General features: G+C 39.4%; 1 protein-coding gene and 1 pseudogene across 9 annotated transcripts in view; one reads left to right on the top strand and one right to left on the bottom strand.

Annotated features, from left to right (window-relative positions):
* Positions 1–21,088, bottom strand: part of CDC14B (cell division cycle 14B) — a 131,336-nt gene that overhangs the window by 70,366 nt on the left and 39,882 nt on the right. The gene's annotated exons all lie outside the window — the stretch shown is intronic.
* LOC136176730 (cytochrome c pseudogene) lies at positions 7,167–7,845 on the top strand (annotated as a pseudogene).

Below are 21,088 nucleotides of genomic sequence, written 5' to 3' on the forward strand. Positions count from 1 at the left end.
AATCCTAAAAGATGATGCTGTTAAAGTGTTGCATGCATTATGCCAACAAATTTGGAAAACTCAGCAGTGGCCAAAGGACTGGAATAGGTCAGTTTTCATTCCAATTCCAAAGAAAAGCAATGCTAAAGAATGTTCAAATTACGGTACAATTGCACTCATGCCAGCAAGATTATGCTCAAAATCCTGCAAGCTAGGCTGCAGCAGTATGTGAACCGAGAACATCCATATCTACAAGCAGCATTTAGAAAAGGCAGAGGAACCAGAGATCAAATTGCCAAAATCCGTTGGATCACTGAGAAAGCAAGAGAGTTCCAAAGAAACATCTACTTCTGCTTCATTGACTATGCTAAAGCCTTTGACTGTGTGGATCACAGCAAACTGTGGAATATTCTTAATGAGACGGCAATACCAGACCACCTTACCTGCCTCCTGAGAAACCTGTACGCAGGACAAGAAGCAACAGTTAGAACTGAACATGGAACAATGGACTGGTTCCAAATTGGGAAAGGAGTACGTCAAAGCTATGTATTGTCACCCTGCTTATTTAACTTATATGCAGACAACATCATGCAAAATGCCAGGCTGGATGAATCACAAGCTGGAATCAAAATTACTGGAAGAAATACCAACAACCTCAGATATGCAGATACCACTTTAATGACAGAAAGTAAAGAGGAACTAAAGAGCCTTCATGAAAGTGAAAGAAGAGAGTGGAAAAAGCTGCCTTAAAACTCAACATTCAAAAAACTAAGGTCATGGTACCCAGTCCTAACACTTCCTGGTAAAAGATAAGGAAAATGTGGAAACAGTGTCAGATTTCATTTTCTTTGGCTTCAAAATCAATGCAGAAGATGACTACAGCCATGAAATTAAAAGATGCTTGATCCTTGGAATAGCTATGACAAACCTAAATAATGTATTAAAAAGCAAATACATCACTTTGCTGTCAAAAGTCCATATAGTTAAAGCTTTGGTTTTTCCAGTAGTCATGTATGGATGTGAGAGTTGGACCATAACAAAGGCTAGGCTAAAGAACTGATGGTTTTGAATTGTGGTGCTGGAGAAAACTCTTGAGAGTCCCTTGGACTGCAAGGAGATCAAATCAGTCAGTCTAAAGGAATTCAGCCCTGAATATTCACTGGAAGCACTGGTGCTGAAGCTGAAGCTCCAATACTTTGGCCACCTGATTCGAAGAGCTGACTCATAGGAAAAGACCCTGATGCTGAGAAAAACTGAGGGGAGGAGAAGGGGGCAATAGAGGATGAGATGGTTGGATGGCATCACCAACTCAATGGACATGAGTTTGAGCAAACTCCAAGAGATACTGAAGGACAGGGAAGCCAGGTGTGCTGCAGTTCATTGGGTCACAAAGTGTCGGACACAACTGAGCAACTGAACAACAAAATGCAGAGTACATCATGCTGGATGAATCACAAGCTGGAATCAGGATGCCAAGAGAAATATCAATAACCTTACATATGCAGATGATACCACCCTAAAGCCAGAAAAGTGAAGAGGAACTAAAGAGCCTCTTGATGAAAGTGAAAGAGGAGAGTGAAAAAGCTAGCTTAAAACTCAACATTCAGAAAATGAAGATCATGGCCTCTGGTCCCATCACATTATGGCAAACAGATGGGGAAAAAATGGAAATATGACAGGTTTTTTTTTTTTCTTGGGCTTCAAAATCACTGCAGACTCTGATTGCAACCACAAAATTAAAAGACCCTTGCTCCTTGGAAGAAAAGCTATGACAAACCTAGACAGCATATTAAAAAGCAGGGACATCACTTTACCGACAAAGGTCCACAGTCAAAACTATAATTTTTTCCAGTAGTCATGTACAGATGTGAGAGTTGAACTATAAAGAAAGCTGAGTACCAAAGAACTGATGCTTTCAAACTGTGGTGCTGGAGAAGGCTTCTAAGAGTCCCTTGGACTGCAAGGAGATCAAACCAGTCAATCCTAAAGGATCAACCCCAAAAATTCATTGGAAGGACTAATGCTGAAGCCAAAGTTCCAATACTTTGGCCACCTGATGAGAAGAGTTGACTCATTGGAAAAGACCCTGATGTTGGGAAAGATTGAGGGCAGGCGAAGAAGGGGCCAACAGAGGATGAGATGGTTGGATGGCATCATTGTCTCAATGGACATGAGTCTGAGAAAACTCCAGGATATAGTGAAGGACAGGGAAGCCTGGCGTGCTGCAGTCCATGAGGTTGCAAAGAGACTGACTGGACTGGGGATGGAATAACAAGAGTAATATTGTCTAGGGTGGAAGGAGGAAGGAATTTCTATCATTATCACACCACAGGCCACCACACACCAAAGAAGAAGAAGAAAAAATGCCTAGGTAGGGACTTCCCTGGTGGTCCAGTGGCCAAGACTCTGTGCTCCCAATGCAGAGGGCTCAGGTTAGATCCCTGGTCTGGGAGCTATATCCCACATGCCACAAGTAAGAGTTCTCATACCACAACTATGACCTAGAGCAGCCAAATAAATATTAAGTAAAAATTTTTTTGTAAAAGCCTAGCTATAAGAAGAAAAGTTTTACAAGTCCTAGAAGAAAATATAGAAAAGTAACTCAAACAGTGGGGTAGAGATGGATTAAAAAAAAAAAAAAAAGTCTAAAATATAAAGCAAAAGATTGAGAAATTTGATTATATGACGATTTAATGCTTCTGCTTTTAAGACCCCAAAAACAAAATTTAAAAAGGCAACTCACAGTCCAGGAAGACAGGTACAATGCATGACAGCAACAAAAGATTAGTATTCAGAATTTACAAAGAATTTAAGACCCCAAAAACAAAATTTAAAAAGGCAACTCACAGTCCAGGAAGACAGGTACAATGCATGACAGCAACAAAAGATTAGTACTCAGAATTTACAAAGAACTATAAATCAAAGACAAAAAGCTAACACTCCCAACAAACAAATGGGCAGAGACTGGGACTAAGAAATTCACAAAAGAAGAAACCTCATTGTCCTACCTTGCTCTTCTTTTTCTTACCTACCTACAGTGAGTATGGTCTTGGTCTGCTCCATGCCCTAGAAGTTGACTTTATCAGTTAGAATAATGCATGGCAACAAACAACTCTTAAATCTTTATGATTTAATTTACAAAAGAGGCTATTTCTTGCTGGTGCTCCATGTCCAGCCCAGATGCTGCGGTGGAGGAGGCTCTATTCTGCACAGTAACCCAAGGATTCAAGATGATGAAGGTTCCACCAATTTGCAGATGCATCATCTGGAATTTATCCCTGGGATTGCCCAATATGCCAGTGACTGCTTGTGTAAGTAATTCCACCAGCTTACAGATATAAATGTACATAGGTATAAACCAAGCTCCATAATGTTATCAGTAATAAAGTTCACATTTAATTTTTTATGTTTAACTCCTATGTTCCTCAATCAACTGCTCCAGAACAAAATGGGGAAGAGTAATCTTGTCTAAAGATGCTCCAGACATCCTCCCCCAACAATATGTCAGTCTCCATATTCACCTGTATTTCTAATATATTTTATAAACAAATTTTTAAAAAGGGAGCCACTAGAAGAATTATAAAGTTTTCATACCTTTCAAATCACTGAAGCAAGTGAAAAAATAAAATGAAGAAAACATGATCAAGGCATCAAACATCAAGAAGAAACATGGCAATCAGAAAACAAAATAATTCCAAACATATCAGTAAGAATAAAACATGCAAAATATTTAAATTCACCTATTAAAATTTTTTTCAAATTGAATTTAAAAAATTCAACGTAGAGACTTCCCTGGTGGTCCAGTGGTTAAGAATCCACCTTGCAATGCAGGGGACAGGGGTTGGATCCCTGGTTGGGGAACTAAGATCCTACATGCCATAGAGCAAGTAAAAACACACTGCAACACACCTCCTGGGCCTGTACCGCAACTGGAGAACCTATATGCTGCGACGAAAGATCCGCATGACACAAGGAAGATCCTGCATGCCACAACTAATGCCTGACTCAGCTAAATAAACAAACACATACAAACTCAGCCTATATATTAACAGAGACAATGAAAACAAAACCATACAGAAAATGTTTAAGGATAGAAAATGATACATTACACAGTTGCTAGGGAAAAGAGCAGGTATAGCAATATCAACAACATGATATAGAATTTACAGCCAAAAGCAATAAAGACAAAGATGCTTCACGATCACATAATCTACCAAGAGATTACAACAATCACACATCTTAAACATTTTACATCTATAACACAAAACTAGTGAAAACAGGAAAAATTAGTAAAGTCATAATAATAGGCTAACACACCTCCAAAAGATAAAATAAGAAACTAGAAGCTTGATCTAGTAAATAAAGAGAATCACTTTCAACAGAGAGCACAAAATTTTCAAAAAATACGGCATTCACTAAAGTCATCACATACTAGGTTACAAGGAAATCACAACAAATTCAGGAAAGCAAAGATCATACTTACAGATCATACGATTACCACAGTACAAGAAAATTTGAAGTTTATTGATGAAAATACAATAAAACAAGCAAAAATCTATCAACCTGAAAATATTTAAAATCTGTTTCTAAATAACTTGCAATAAAGGGAAATTAAAAGACAATTCAACACAAATTATGTAACAATCTCAATAAGAATTCGTATTAAAATCTGTGGTATTTGCTTAAACAAAAATCTGAAGAAAATCATCTGCCTAAAAAAAGCCTCCCACTGTCACAACATTCACACACACACACACACACACACACACACACACACACACACGCACACACACATCTACCTGGATTAAAAAGCTGAACGTAATAGTTCTGGTTCCCCGTATTCCAGGCCATGGTAGGATTGTCCTTACTCCTTTGAGGTTAAATGAGCAGAGGTGAAATACATCACTTCTGGGTCAGTTCACTTAATTGACGGTACAAAAACCTCTATAGACCTCTCCCTCTGACCAGCAGCTATCAGGATAATATCAGAATACAACCACTTTAGAAAACTGGTATTTATGAGGAGTGAACATCACACATCTTCTGACTTGGGGCAGGGGGGGCAAAATTCCACTTCTAAGCAAAAATGTATACACATGTTCACCAAGAAAGGGACAGTGGTCCATAGAATCGTTATTTGTCATAGCCAAAAACTGAACACAAACTAAATGTCCAGAAACTGTGGACTGAAACACTGTGGTACTTTCTTACAATGGAATATTAAATAACAAAAAGAATGAATGAATGAACTGTGACCATGCACCATGTCATGGATGATTCTCACAAATATACTGGTCAGTGAAAAAAGCCAAACAAGAGTACATAAAGTATGATTACATTCATATAGATTTCAAAGCCAGACAAATCTTTGGCAATTAAAAATTATAACGCTGTTTATCCTTGCAAGGGGAGTGACTAGGAAAGAGCACAAAGGGATAGATTCTGGGGTTTAATGTTCTCTTTCTCAATCTATGTGCCAGCTATTTATCCATGATGTACAAACCTGTCTATCAAGTTGTTCACTTTGTACAAATTTCTGTGTATGAATTATTACTACACACATTATAGATATGCATGCATGCATGCTAAGTCATTTCTAAGTCGGATCCGACTCTTTGTGACCCTATGGACCACAGCCTGCCAGGCTCCTCTGTCCACGGGATTCTCAAGCAAGAATACTGGAGTGCATTGCCTTGCCCTACTCCATTATAGATATATGTATATATTATAAGATGGCTCAAATGGTAAAGAATCTGCCTGTGATGCGGGAGACCAGGATTCAATCTCTGGGTCAGGAAGATCCCCTGGAAAAAGGAATGGCTACCTACTCCAGTATTCTTACCTGGAGAATTCTATGAATAGAAGAGCCTGGTGGGCTACAGTCCATGAGGTCAGAAGAGTCAGATACAACTGAGTAACTAACACTTTCACTTTCATAAAATAAATTAGACTTCATTATGATATTCTTCCCTGGTGGCTCAGACGGTAAAGCGTCTGCCTACAATGCAGGAGACCTGGGTTCAATCCCTGGGTCAGGAAGATCCTCTGGAAAAGGAAATGGCAACCCACTAAGGTACTCCTGCCTGGAGAATCCTGTGGACAGAGGAGCCTGGTGGGCTACAGTCTGTGGCGTCACAAAAAGTTGGACACGACTGAGCGACTTCACTTTTACTTTCATGTTATATTCAATAAAAAGTTGTGTGTGTAGTAGTTGTGCTCTGCCAGCCTGGGTCATAAAGAAGATTCATAACAGTTCTTACTTAACCAATGATAGATATGCATCATGAACAAAAAATAAACCTTTACTCCTTACATGACACTAAGATGTCGGAGTTGTCACCATAACATAACCTAGCCTTTTCCTAAGTGACATTTATCTTTAAGCCTTCAATGAAGACACAGAATGCAAAAGCTATAAGAAAAATGATTTGATAAATTTATAAAAGAAACCATTAAAACATTTTTAGAAGGGGGTGGGAGGAGAGTGGGATACAGGATCCAACCTGAAAAAACTCCCAACAGCCAAAGCTGAAAAGTTTGAGCAATGAAGTACATAATACTGGATTATAACCCAAAGTATAAAATAAACACACATGAATACAAGCTGGTATAAAAGTTATTGAATAAAATGAAAGAGACAAATCTTCTTTATGTAAGTAATCCAAATAATATACGTAGATACTTCCTTCTAAGAGTTAGACCTTAACCCTCCCCGCCCTTTTTTGAGTATGGGTTGGACTTAGTGACTGGCTTCCAAAAAATATGGCATGGAAACGGAAAATTAGCAACTTCACAGAGAAACCTGTCAACAGTACTTTAACCAAGTGTTCGTAATTCACCAATGATATCATGTGGATGTCATGTCCCCCTGGTATGATGTAATGAGAAGGGCACTTTTCCTTTGCAGCATTTTATTCGCCAAATCCAGTCTAGTCATTAGAAAATATTGAGAGAGTCAATTCCTAGGTAAGCTGATAAGAAGTCCAGGGTCCCCAAGGAGGAGAAAGGGGTCCCAGAGCCCTGAGGAGGAGAAAGAGGTCTGGGGCTCTTAAGGAGAAAAAGACAAACTTTTTTTCTATGCTGCTTTGTTTTAGTCAATATAACAATGTATCTTGGCTTAGAAAGCAGGGCGTTCGGCTTGCGAGCGGGAACTTCTCGGTCGCGCCCAGAGAAAGAACGATTTAAAAATGGGTGATGTTGAGAAGGGCAAGAAGATTTTTGTTCAGAAGTGTGCCCAGTGCCATACTGTGGAAAAGGGCGGCAAGCACAAGACTGGGCCAAACCTCCATGGTCTGTTTGGACAAAAGACGGGTCAGGCTGCTGGATTCTCTTACACAGATGCCAACAAGAACAAAGGTATCATCTGGGGAGAGGAGACGCTGATAGAATACTTGGAGAATCCCAAGAAGTACATCTCTGGAACAAAGATGATCTTTGCTGGCATTAAGAAGAAGGGAGAGAGGGAGGACTTGATAGCTTATCTCAAAAAAGCTACCAATGAGTAATAGTTGGCCACTGCCTTATTTATTATGAAACAGAAGTGTCTCATGACTTTTTATGTGTACCATATTTAAATTGATCTCACACACTAGAATTCAGATCATGAACGACAGATGGAATAATTCTGTTGGACAGTCCTGATTTAAATAAGATTGGTTTGTGGCTAAACAAATATGGTCAGCTTTTTTAATTTTGATAGTAATTCCGGTTCAACAAGTACTATCACTTTTCCCATTCTAAAGAGATGATTGAACTTGAATAAGGAATATTAAACTTCTTAGGGAGATGGTGCATTCCTTCTCAAACCCTATAAGAGACTGGTTTTATATTTAGATTTCTATAACTGGTTATATTAATATATTTAAATACTGAAAAGGTCCCTTCACTATCTCATAGAACAGAGGAGGATTCAGATGTGTTTGAAGTTGTGTTCATTAGCCTGTTAAGGCAAGAATTGAAAATACACTGACAAATTCCACTTTATCTTTTTGGTTTTATAAACTATGCCAATTTAATTAAAATTATCTAAAATTTAGCCTTTTATTTAATGAAAGGCATTTTAGTGTGGTTTATGTATAGTATCAAATAAAGAGTATTTAACTCCTCAAAAAAAAAAAAAACCAATGTATCTTGCTCCAGGACATGTTTCTCCTTAACAAGAAAGTTTTCTGACTAATCTTGTTATCTTAAAATACATGTTGTGGGAGTGTGTCTGGTAAGACCCTTCTATTGTTAGTTCTAATCTTGTTAATTTTAGGTGTACCTTGTGGGAGCAGGTCTGGTAAAAGTAATATAAGGCCTTGATAAGACTAGTGGATGGGGGCACTCTCAGTACCCCTTCTGATGTTGAGTCAGAAGCTTTCTCTGTCCCTTTTTCACTTTAATAAAACTCTGCTACACAAAAGCTCCTGAGTGATCAAGGCTGGTCCCTGGTCCCAAAGCTAAATCTTCTTCTTTGGAGATCATGAATCTGACATCATTCCCCATAAGCTATCAATATCACACAAAGTTTGAGGGACATTCTAAAAAATACCTGCCCAGTACTCATCAAAACTATCAATGTCATGTAAAAACACAGTTGAGAAACAGTCATGGACCTTAGGGGTGGTTAAGGAGATGACAACTAAATGCAATGTGGCATCCTAGATTAAATCCTGGAGTAGAAAAAAGGCATTGATGGGAAAATTAGGGAAGTGTGAATAAAGCCTAGACTATATGTAATAGTATATCAATAACATATCAACCAGTACTGGTTTCTTAACATCCCACAGTAATACAGCATGATGTTATGGACTGAATTGTGTCCCCTGCCTCAAACTGATGTGTTGAAGGCCTAGTCCTCAGTGTGCCTGTCTTTAGACAGGGCTTTTTAAGAGGTGTTAGTCACTCAATCCTGTCTGACTCTTTGCAATGCCATGGACTGGAGTCCAGTGGGCTCCTGGGTCCATGGAATTCTCTAGGCAAGAATAGGAGTGGGTTGCCATTCCCTTCTCCAGGGAATCGTCCCAACCTTGGGATCAAACCCAGGTCGCCTGCACTGCATTCAGATTCTTTACCATCTGAGCCACCAGGAAAGCCCTTTTAAAGAGGTAATTAAGGTTAAATGAGATTGTAAGGGTGGGGCCCTAATCCAATAGGACTGGTGCCCTTATAAGAAGAGGAAAAGACATCAGGAATGTACAGCACAGAGATAAGGTCACATGAGGTCACAGCAAGAGGGCACCAGACATGAATCTTGCTGGCACCTTGCTCTTGGAGTTCCAACCTCTAGATCTGTGAGAAAATAAATTTCTGTCATTTAAGCCAATGAGTGCATATTTCTTATTATGGCAGCCTGAGCAAATTAATTCAAATGATAATATTCAAGGAAACTAAAACTGGGTGAAGAGTATAGAGGAACACTCTGCACTATCTCTGTAATGTTTCTATAAATCTAAAGCTATTTAACCTAGAAGGAAAAGGACACATTCTTAGAAAGGTACAATCTTCCAAGGTTGAACCAGAAAGAAACAGAAAATACAAACAGATCAACCACAAGTGCTGAAATTGAAACTGTGGTTAAAAAACTTGCAACAAACAAAATCCAGGGCCAGATGGTTCCACAAGCAAATTTTATCAAACATTTAAAGAAGAGTTAACACCCATCCTTCTGTAACTTTTCAAAAATTGCTGAAGAAGGAACACTCCAAAACTCATTTTAGGAGGCCTGAAACCTCCTAAAATGCCTTTGACCTAAACAAGTCAAAGACACCACACAAAAAGGAGAAAATTACAGCCCAATATCACTGATGTACACAAGTGCAAAAATTCTCAACAAAACACTAACAAACCAAATCAAACAACAGAATAAAAGGTTCATACTCCATGATCCAATGGGATTCATCCCAGGGATGCAAGGATTTTTCAATATCTGCAAATCGGTCAGTGCAATACATCATATTAACAACTTGAAGTACAAAAACCATATGATCATCTCAACAGACGCAGAAAAAGCTTCCACTAAAAATTCAACACCCTAATTTATGATTAACACTCTCCATAAAGTGGGCATAGAGGGACCTACCTCAGTGATAATAAAGGCCATATACAACAAAAGGGAAGGAAGAAGGGAAGTTAAGTTGCTCAGTCGTGTCTGACTCTTGGCAACCCTGTGGACTGTAGCCCACCAGGCTCCTCCATCCATGGGATTCTCTAGGCAAGAATACTGGAGTGGGTTGCCATTTCCTTCTCCAGGGAATCTTCCTGACCCAGGGATTACACCCAGGTCTCCCACACTGCAGGCAGACGCTTTAACCTCTGAGCCACCAGGGAAGTCCCATATACAACAAACCCACAGCTAACATCATACTCAATGGTGAAAATCTGAATGCATTTCCTCTTAGATCAGGAACAAGACAAGGATGTCCACTCTTGCCATGTTATTCAACATAGTTCTAGAACTACCAGCCATGGCCATCAGAGGGGAAAAAAAATACATTAAGTCTGCTACATACAAACCTTCAAAGTTGTGAGCTTTCAAAGATGCAAATGTATTCGCATGTCAAACCATGTAAGTGTGTTCATGTCTGGCATGCACTGTCACTTGCATGCATTCTCTACAAGTGGATATGCTTTTGTGTACCTTATACTGTACAGTCTTGTATATAGTACAGCAGGACAGTATCTTTACTTCAAGCCCAGGATGTCTGGGAGTAAGCATAAAAGCAGCAGTGATGTAATTGGTACTGTAAAAAGTGCCAAGCGATAATGATGGAAACAAAAGTGAAAATAATGGAGAGAGCGGAGCAAGGTGAAAAGATGGTAGATATTGCTTGTTCTTATAACACTGAACTCCTTGCTGTACACACAAGGAGCTTATTGATGAAGATCTGGTGGAACTGGAGAGCCAGAGAAAGGATGGAGAAACAAGAGGAAGTAGTAGTAACTGAAGAACCAAAGAGACGCATGATGCAAGGGGATTTTCTTTATTTGAGGAGGTACTGTCAGTTTTTGAGGCTCAGGACACAAATGCAGAATGGTACATGAAAGATGCAGCAGCCATTCAAAATACAATCCAGTGTGATCGTGTCATCTGTGATGAGAAAAAAACAGAGCTACCACTCAGACATCATTGGTTTTTTTCAAGAGGGTAGACAGAACTGAATCCAGCAAGGAACCAGAACCTGTGCCAACTAATGTCAAGCGTGAGTGAAACTGCATCTCCTGTTGCTACTGATTCTTCAGTTCTGCCATCTCCCACTCTCCATCCCCACTCCAGTCAGTAGCTTTTCTTGCCGTTCACTCAATGCCAGCCCCTGTATGCTAACTGCTGTAGTGTACTATTGTACTTTTCAAGGTTCTTTACTGTAAGAATAAAAATGTTTTCTTTATTTTTTGTTTTTTATGTATTATTTGTGTGAAAAGTATTATAAACCTATTATAGTATATAGCCAGTTGTATTAGTTGGGTATGTAGGCTAACTTTGTTGGGCTTACCAACAAACTGGACTTCTAAACATGCTCTTGTAGCTCACATGTAGGGAATTTACTGTAAAAGAATTCAAACTGGAAAAGAAGTAAAACTGTCACTATTTGCAGATGACATGATACTATACAAATTAATAAAAAAAATCCTGAAGATGCTATCAGAAAGCTACTAGACTTCATCAATGAACTGGATAAGGTTAAAAGATATAAAATTACAATCTCACAATCTCTTGCATTTCTATATAATAACAATGAAAGATCAGAAAGAAATATTAAAGAAACAATCCCTTTTACCATCCTATCAAAGAGACTAAAATACTTAAGAATAAACCTACCTAAGGAGGCAAAAATGTGTACTCTGAAAAACTATAAGACCCTGATGAAAGAAACGGAAGACTACACAAACAGATGGAAAGATATACCATGCTCTTGGATTGGAGGAATCACTGTTGTCCAAATGACTGTAATACTCAAGGCAATCTATATAGTCAATGCAATGTCTATCAAATTACCAAGAGTATTTTTCATAGAACTAGAACAAATTTTTTAAAAAACTTATATGAAAACACAAAAACCCTAATAACCAAAGCAATCCTAAGAAAGAAAAATGGAGCTAGAGGAATCAGGCTCCCTGACTTTAGACTATACTATAAAGCTACAGTCATCAAAACAGTATGATACTAGCACCAAAACAAAAATGTAGCTCACTGGAACAGGATAGAGAGCCCAGAGATAAACCCATGTGCTTATAGTCAACTAATCTATGACAGATGAGGCAAGACCATACAATTGGGAAAAGACCATCTCTTCAATAAGTGGTGTGGGAAGATGGGAGAGCTACATGTAAAAGAAAGAAATTAAGAACATTCTCTAATGCCATATACAAAAATTAAAATGGATTAAAAACATAAATGTCTGAAAACTTTTAGAGGAAAATACACAAAGAAGACTCTGACACAAATTGCAGCAATTAACTTTTTGGATCCACCTCTTAGAGTAAAGAAAATAAAGACAAACAAATGGGACCTAATCACACTTAAAAGCTCTTGCTTAACAAAGGAAACCAAAGCAAACAGACAATCCACAAAATTTGGGAAAATATCTGCAGACAAAGCAACTTCAAGGGATTAATCTCCAAAGTATACAAACAGCTTGTGCAGCTCAATATAAAAACAAACAAGCTAATAAAAAATGGGCAAAAACTCTAAATAGACATTTTCCCAAAGACAACATACAGCTGACCAAGAGACACATGAAAAGATGCTCAAAATCACGAATTAGTAAATGCAAATCAAAACCACAATGAGGTATCACCTCATACTGGTCAGAATGGCCATCATTAAAAAGTCTACAAAACAATAAATGCTGGAGAGGGTGTGGAGAAAGGAAACCCTCCTACAGTGTTGGGACTGTTAACTGGTACAACCACTATGGAGAATAGTATAGAGGTTCCTTAAAAAACTAAGTATAGAACTACCATGTGATCCAGCAACTCCACTCCTAGTCCTATACCCTGAGAAAACAATAATTTGAAAAGATACATCCACCCCAGTGTTCACTGCAGCACTGTTTACAATAGTCAAGACATGGAAGCAACCTGAATGTCTATCGATAGAAAAAAAGGAATAAAGAAGATGTGGCCCATATATATTAGGTTGGTGCAAAAATAACTGTGGTTTCAGATGGTGAATATAAAATCATTACAACTAAGCTCAAACACATCTTTATTAATCAAAACAGGAATCATTACAATCAACACATTTTTGCCAATGAGAAAAAAGTTGGTTTATTGCTATAGCATAAAAATCTGTTCTTCGGGATTCAACTTGGAAATCACTTTGGAAATGCTCTTGGAAAGCATTTTCTGCCTGCTGCTGGTTGTGGAAGCATTTTCCCTGCAAAAAAATTGTTGAGATGCTTCAAGAAGTGGTAATCTGTTGGCTAGAGGGCAAGTGAATATGGCAGTTGAAACAAAACTTTGTAGCCCAATTTGGTCAACTTGTAAAGCACTGGTTGTACAACATCCAGTCAGGTGTTGTTGTGGAAAAGAACTGGGCCTTTTCTGTTGACCAATATCAGCTGCAGGTGTTACAGTTTTTGGTGCACCCTATCAATTTGCTGAGCATACTTCTCAGATGCAATGGTTACATTAGGATTCAGAAAGCTGTCATGGATCAGACACCATCAAACAGTGCCCAAGACTTTTTTTAGTGCAAGTTTGGCTTTGAAAAGAGCTTTGGAGCTTCTTCTTGGTCCAACCACTGAGTTGGTCATCACCAGCTGTTGTATAAAATCCAACTTTTCATTGCATGTCATAATCCAATCGAGAAATGGTTCATTGTTGTTGCATATAAGAAGAGAAGACAACACTTCCAAATGAGAATTTTTTGGTTTCTAGTCAGCTTCTGAGGCACCCACTTATTAAGCCTTTTCACCTTTCCAATTTGCTACAAATGCCAAAAGACCACAGAATTGCCAGTGTTGAGTTCCTTGGCATTTCCTTCTTCAGGGGATCTTCCTGATCTAGGGATCGAACCCAGGTCTCCCGCATTGCAGGCAGACGAGTTCCTTGGAAACTTGTAGTTTCCAGAGGATCAGCTTAATGATGGCTCTCAATTGGTCACTGTCCACTTTCAATGGCCAGCCACTGAACTCCTCATCTTTAAAGCTCTCATCTCCTTGGCAACACTTCTTGAATCATTGCTGCACTATGTTCATTAGCAGTTCCTGGGTCAAACGTCACAAATTGTCTGTCTCCATTCCTTTACAACCCATTTTGAAGTCAAAAAGAAAATCACTTGAATATGCTTTTTGTCTAACATCATTTCCACAGTCTAAAATAAATAGCATGTAATAAGTCATTTGCAAAAAAACATGAAGCAAGAAATGCACTTTAAAATGATACAACATAACCACATTTATTTAAGAATGTATTCAATATCAGATGGCAAATTTCAACAACACAAAAACTGCAAATACATTTGCACCAACCTAATACATAGACTAATTACAACCTAATTGTATTTGCCTAATACAACCTAATTACACCAACCTAATACATGGGCTTTGCAGGTGGCACTAGTGATAAAAAACCATCTTGCCAATGCAGGAGACAAAAGAGATGCAGGTTCGATCCCAGGAGGAGGACACAACAACCCACTCCAGTATCCTTGCCGGGAGAAAATCATAGATAGAAGAGGCTGGAGGACTACAGTCCATAGGGTTGCAGAGTCAGACACAACTAAAGCAACTTAGCATGTGCAATACAATGGCATATTAACCATAAAAAAGGATGAAATAATGTCATTTGTAACCACATGGAGGGACCGACAGATTATCATACTAAGTGAAGTGTTGCTGTTCAGTTGCTAAGTCATGTCTGACCCCATGAACTGCAGTAGACGAGGCTTCCCTGTCCTTCACACTACTATATATAAAATATAATCAATAAGGACCTACTGTACTGAACAGAAAACTCTACTCAACCTATTGTAATAACCTACATGGCTTTTGTAATAACCTATATGGGAAAAGAATCTGAAAAAGAATGGATATGTGTATATGTCTATCTGAATCACTTTGCTGTATATATGGAAATAACACAGCACTGTAAATCAACTACAGTATGAAAATAAAAACTAAAAAATAAAAGTTATTTTAAAAAAGTAACTGGGAGAAAATATTTGTAATTTATGTAACAGAAATATGTATTATATCAATGCAAAGAAATAGAGGAAAACAATAGAATGGGAAAGACTAGAGATCTCTTCAAGAAAAATAGAGATACCAAGGGAACATTTCATGCTAAGATGGGCTCAATAAAAGATAGAAATGGTAGGGACTTAACAGAAGCAGAAGATATTAAAAAGAGGCAGCAATACACAGAAGAACTGTACAAAAAAGATCTTCATGACCCAGATAATCAAAATGGTGTGATCACTCACCTAGAGCCAGACATCCTGGAATGTGAAGTCAAGTTGGCCTCAGGAAGTATCACTACGAAAAAAGTTAGTGGAGGTGATGGAATTCCAGTTGAGCTATTTCAAATCCTAAAAGATGATGCTGTGAAAGTGCTGCACTCAATATGCCAGCAAATTATGAAAACTCAGCAGTGGCCACAGGACTGGAAAAGGTCAGTTTTCATTCCAATCCCAAAGAAAGGCAATGCCAAAGAATGTTCAAACTACGGCACAATTGCACTCATCTCATAGGCTAGTAAAGTGATGCTTAAAATTCTCCAAGTCAGGCTTCAGCAATATGTGAACCGTGAACTTCCAAATGTTCAAGCTGGTTTTAGAAAAGGCACAGGAACCAGAGATCAAATTGCCAACAACCACTGGACCATCAAAAAACCAAGAGAGTTCCAGAAAAACATCTATTTCTGCTTTATTAACTATGCCAAAGCCTTTGATTGTATAGATCACAATAAACTGTGGAAAATTCTTCAAGAGATGGGAATAGCAGACCACCTGACCTGCCTCTTGAGAAACCTGTATGCAGGTCAGGAAGCAACAGTTAGAACTGGACATGGTACAACAGATTGGTTCCAAACAGGAAAAGGAGTACATCAAGGTTGTATATTGTCACCCTGCTTATTTAACTTATATGCAGGGTACATCATGAGAAACGCTGGGCTGGAAGAAGCATAAGCTGGAATCAAGATTGCCGGGAGAAATATCAATAACCTCAGATATACAGATTACGCCACCCTTATGGCAGAAAGTGAAGAAGAACTAAAGAGCCTCTTGATGAAAGTGAAAGAGGAGAGTAAAAAAGCTGGCTTAAAGCTCAACACTCAGAAAACTAAGATCATGGCATCTGGTCCCATCACTTAATGGCAAATAGATGGGGAAACAGTGGACACAGTGGCTGACTTTATTTTGGGGGGCTCCAAAATCACTGCAGATGGTGATTGCAGCCATGAAACTAAAAGACGCTTACTCCTTGGAAGAAAAGTTATGACCAACCTAGACAGAATATTAAAAAGCAGAGACATTGCTTTGCCAACAAAGGTTTGTGTAGTCAAGGTTATGATTTTTCCAGTGGTCATCTATGGATGTGAGAGTTGGACTATAAAGAAGGCTGAGCGCTGAAGAACTGATGCTTTTGAACTTGGTGTTGGAGAAACTCTTGAGAGTCCCTTGGACTGAAAGGAGATCCAACCAGTCAATCTTAAAGGAAATCAGCCCTGGGTGTTCATTGGAGGAACTGATATTGAAGCTGAAGCTCCAATACATTGGCCACCTAATGCAAAGAGCTGATTCATTTGAAAAGACCCTGATGCTGGGAAAGATTGAAGGCAGGAGAAGTGGACGACAGAGGATGAGATGGTTGGATGGCATCACTGACTCAATGGACATGGGTTTGGGTGGACTCCGGGAGTTGGTGATGGACAGGGAGGCCTGGCGTGCTGGGGTTCATGGGGTCGCAAAGAGTTGGACACAACTGAGTCACTGAAGTGAACTGAACTCCTTGGAAGGAAAGTTATGAGCAACCTAGACAGCATATTAAAAAGCAGAGATATTACTTTGTCAACAAAGGTCCATCTAGTCAAGGCTATGGTCTGTCCAGTGGTCATGCAGGGATGTGAGAGTTGGACTAGAAAGAAAGTTGAGCACTGAAGAATTGATGCTTTTGAACTGTGGTGTTGGAGAAGACTCTTGAGAGTCCCTTGGACTGCAAGGAGATCCAACCAGTTCATCCTAAAGGAAATCATTCCTGAATATGCATTGGAAGGACTGATCTTGAAGCTGAAACTCCAATACTTTGGCCATCTGATGCAAAGAGCTGACTCATTTGAAAAGACCCTGATGCTGGGAAAGATTGAGGGCAGGAGGAGAAAGGGATGACAGAGGATGAGGTGCTTGGATGGCATCACTGACTCGATGGACATGAGTTTGGGTAAACTCCGGGAGCTGGTGATGGACAGGGAGGCCTGGCGTGCTGCGGTTCATGGAGTCACAAAGAGTCGGACACGACTGAGCAACTGAACGGAATGAATATGTATTATAGAAACATTTTTGATTCCTATCAAATATCTGAAAATTGCAAACCATCCCACAGAATACTGAGTATAGAAAAGGCAAGTCAGAAAAACAGAAATGACAAAAAATATATAATAATAATTGTTAGCAACAGGGGAATAATTATCTAAAACTATGGTAGTCATACAATGACTTAAAATTAGTAAGGCAGATCAGTATGAAATATTTCCACAGTAATTTTTCCACAGACAAATTATTAAAAAAAACTTGATGAATAGATACATGTAAAAATGATAAAGCAAAACTAATCACAGGCAAATATATTTGTATGAAAATAAACAGAAAAGCAACTGAAAGAATGCCCCTGCCAAACTGCTTATGGAGCTGGAACTGGAATTAGTGGATGGTGAAGAAAATTTTTACTTTATCAGGATTTACTTAGGTTTTTAGAACATCTTGGTGTTTGTTTATAATTGAAAATGTACTTTTCTGGGAGTAAGGGAAGGAAGTCTTTCATCTTCCAAGACTATCTCCCTGTCAGGGACTTCCCTGGTGGTCCAATAGCTAAGCCTCTGCATTACCATTGCATGGGGCTGGGTTAAATCCATGGTTCCAGGGAACTAGATCCCATATGCCCCAACTAAGACCTGGTGTAATCAAATAAATAAGTTGCAAGCTACCCTACTTCCCTGTTACAAAGTGTGGTGGAACAACAGCTATTTCCAGCCAGGAGAAGATCTAGCACCCCAGCAGACAGTTTAAATAAAGCATTAGTAGCCAGTACTCTTAAATGGAAAGATGAGTTAATAACCCCAGGCAATTACCTTTCACCATCCTTCCTTATCTCTGTCTATCCTTCATCCCTGGACAAGAGATTTGAGAGAGTTAACTTAGGCAGGTTGATAAGGTGTCCAAGCCTAAGGCCCCTTTAAGGAGAAGGTAAACATTCTTTCTTTTTCACATTCTTTTGCCTTACTTAGACTAGTAGGCCTCACAGGCAGCAGTTTCTCTTGTTCAAGGACAGGTCTTTTTTTTTGAGCTTTGGGTGAATGCTATGGGAGAAGGCCTGGGTAAAACTTCCACAGCCTTGAGCTCTGGGTTAACCTGTTCCTTCTAGCTAATCTCGTGCTGATGTCATCCCAGGATGCATGTTATGGGAAAGGGTCTAGGGGAAATTCTCACAGCCTTGAGGCATTTTGTATCTATTCCAGATAAAAAGACTTGAGAAGTCTTCAAGAAAATTAGAGATACCAAGGGAACATTTCATGCAAAGATGGGCACAATAAAGGACAGAAATGGTATGGATCTAACAGAAGCAGAAGATATTAAGAAGAGGTGGCAAGAATACACAGAAGAACTATACAAAAAAGATCTTACTGACCCAGATAACCACAATGGTGTGATCACTAACCTAGACCCAGACATCCTGGAATGAGAAGTCAAGAGTGTCTTAAGAAGCATCACTATGAACAGAGCTAGTGGAGGTGATGGAATTCCAGTTGAAAGTGAAAGTCGCTCAGTCATGTTCAATTCTTTGGACTGTATAGTTCATGGAATTCTCCAGGCCAGAATACTGAAGTGGGTAAACCTTCCCTTCTCCAGGCAATCTTCCCAATCCAGGGATCGAACCCAGGTCTCCTGCATTGCAGGAGGATTCTTTACCAGCTGAGCCACAAGGGAAGCCCAAGAATACTGGAGTGTGTAGCCTATCCCTTCTCCAGGGAGATGTTCTGGATTTATGGATCGACTCGGGGTCTCCTCATTGCAGGTGGATTCTTTATCAACTGAGATATCAGGGAATTCCAGTTGAGTTATTTCAAATCCTAAAAGATGATGCTTTGAAAGTGCTGCACTCAATATGCCAGCAAATTTTGAAAACTCAGCAGTGGCCACAGGACTGGAAAAGCTCAGTTTTCATTCCAATCCCAAAGAAAGGCAATGCAAAAGAATGTTCAAACTACTGCGTAATTGTACTCACCTCACACGCTAGCAAAGTAATGCTCAAAATTCTCCAAGCCAGGCTTCAACAGTATGTGATCTGAGAACTTCCAGATGTTCAAACTGGATTTAGAAAAGGCAAAAGAATCAGAGATCAAATTGCCAACATGTGTTGGATCATAGAAAAAGCAAGAGAGTTCAGGAAAATACCTATTTCTGCTTTATTGACAATGCCAAAGCCTTTGATTGTGTGGATCACAACAAACTGTGGAAAAATCTTCAAGAGTTGGGAATAGCAGACACCTGACCTGCCTCCTGAGAAATCTGTATCCAAGTCAAGAAGCAACAGTTAGAACTTGACATGGAACAACAGACTGGTTCCAAATCGGGAAAGGAGTACGCCAAGACTGTTTATCGTCACTTTGCTTGTTTAACTTATATACAGAGTACATCATGAGAAATGCTGGGCTAGATGAAGCACATGCTGGAATCAAGATTGCCGGGAGAAATATCAATAACCTCAGATATGCAGATCACACCACCCTATGGCAGAAAGCGAAGAGGAACTAAAGAGCCTACTGAAGAAAGTGAAAGAGAGTGAAAAGGTTGACTTACAAGTCAACATTCAGAAAACTAAGATCATGGCATCTGGTCCCATCACTTCATGGCAAATAGATGGGAAAATAGTGGACACAGTGACAGACTTTATTTTCTTGGGCTCCAAAATCACTGCAGATGGTGACTGCAGCCATGAAATTAAAAGACACTTGCTCCGTGGAAGAAAAGCTATGACCAACCTAGACAGCATATTAAAAAGCAGAGACAGTACTTTGTCAACAAAGGTCCATCTAGTCAAAGATACGGTTTTTCCAGTAGTCATGTATGGATGTGAGAGTTGGACCATAAAGAAGGCTGAGCACCAGAGAATCGATGCTTTTGAACTGCGGGATTGGAGAAGATTCCTGAGAGTCCCTTGGACTGCAAGGAGATCAAATCAGTGAATCCTAAAGGAAATCAGTCCTGAATATTCATTGGAAGGATTGATGCTGAAGCTGAAGCTCCAATACTTTGGCCACCTGATGCAAAGATCTGACTCACTGGAAAAGACCCTGATGCTGGGAAAGACTGAAGGCAGGAGGAGAAGGGGAGGACAGAGGATGAGATGGTTGGATGGCATCAACGACTCGATGGACATGCGTTTGAGCAAGCTCCAGGAGATGGTGATGGACAGGGAAGCCTGGTGTGCTGCAGTCCTTGGAGTCGAAAAGAGTCAGACATGACATGGCTGAGTGACTGAACTGAACTGAGCAGATAGTTGAGAAGTATTATAAGACCCCACTTAAATTAGTGAGGTGGGTAACTCTCCTGCCCCCTTCTGATGTCTATGTCAGAAGTTTTTTCTGTCACTTTCACTTTAAATAAAATCTACACAAAGCTCTAAGTGACTAAGACTCTCTTTGGTCTCAGAGTTAAATCTTCTCCTTCGGAGACCACGAATCCAGAGGCACTGTTAACTGTAAGCTATCATCTTGGGGGCTCGTCCAGGATCTTCAAGACATGTAAGAATACTCAGAGCTGGGACTCTTCTGCTCTTTTACTGTAAAGTCTCTACTAACTCAGAAGCATATGGACCAAACTTCCTTTCTCGGTCACCTTTTCCTGGTCTCTGATCATTTCGTAACTGCCTGGGGAACTGAAACTACTAACCTAATCTGTTGAATC

This window comes from Muntiacus reevesi, chromosome 10, assembly GCF_963930625.1.
Source record: "Muntiacus reevesi chromosome 10, mMunRee1.1, whole genome shotgun sequence".
Classification (NCBI taxonomy): Eukaryota; Metazoa; Chordata; class Mammalia; order Artiodactyla; family Cervidae; genus Muntiacus; species Muntiacus reevesi.